Source organism: Alosa pseudoharengus, unplaced genomic scaffold (assembly GCF_046254945.1).
Source record: "Alosa pseudoharengus isolate Yale_2024_CS ecotype anadromous, Long Island Sound unplaced genomic scaffold, YU_APseudo_1.1 YU_APseudo_1.1_scf_7, whole genome shotgun sequence".
NCBI lineage: Eukaryota > Metazoa > Chordata > Actinopteri > Clupeiformes > Clupeidae > Alosa > Alosa pseudoharengus.
Genome location: NW_027468859.1, coordinates 37,217,443 through 37,218,216, shown reverse-complemented (window position 1 = coordinate 37,218,216; position 774 = coordinate 37,217,443).

Genomic DNA, 774 nt, shown 5'->3' with positions numbered 1-774 from the left:
CACACACACACACACACACACACACACACAGAGATTAAATGATTAGACTGGGGCGTTGATGATATCATGCTCTTCTGCTGGGCTGGGCAACCCCTGCAGAAGAGCGGAGACACTTTGACCAGGATGTTTAAAATGCTCTTGTATCCCCCCCTATAGCAGGTCAGCCTGTACTGCCCCCCCCCCCCCCCACACACACACACCCACACAGACAGACAGACATATACCCATGCGCAAGGTCACGGCCACACTCTCTCTCTTTCTTTCTTTCTTTCTTTCTTTCTTTCTTTCATTCTTTCTTTCTCTCTTTGGTGAAAGGCTCAGTGTATAGCTCTGTTCTCAGTGCCAGGGAGGTTTCGGCTCACAAATCATACAGACTCATGTGTGTTTACCAGAGAGGGAATGAACAGCCCTACGTGATTTATGAGTGCTACAGTCACACACACACACGCACACACACACCCACACACACACCCACACACACACCCACACACACGCACACACACACACACAGACACACACACACACACACACACACAGAGAAACACACACACACACACACACACACACACACACACACACACACACACACACACATACACACATACACACACATATATACACACACACACACACATCATACTGTATACAATGTTTTACCACTTATACCACTTAACACCACAGTCACACTCACACACACCACCAGACATAACACTCTCTCACACACACACTGAATGCCAGATATGTTTACACGCTCCTCCACAAACACAAAATTAC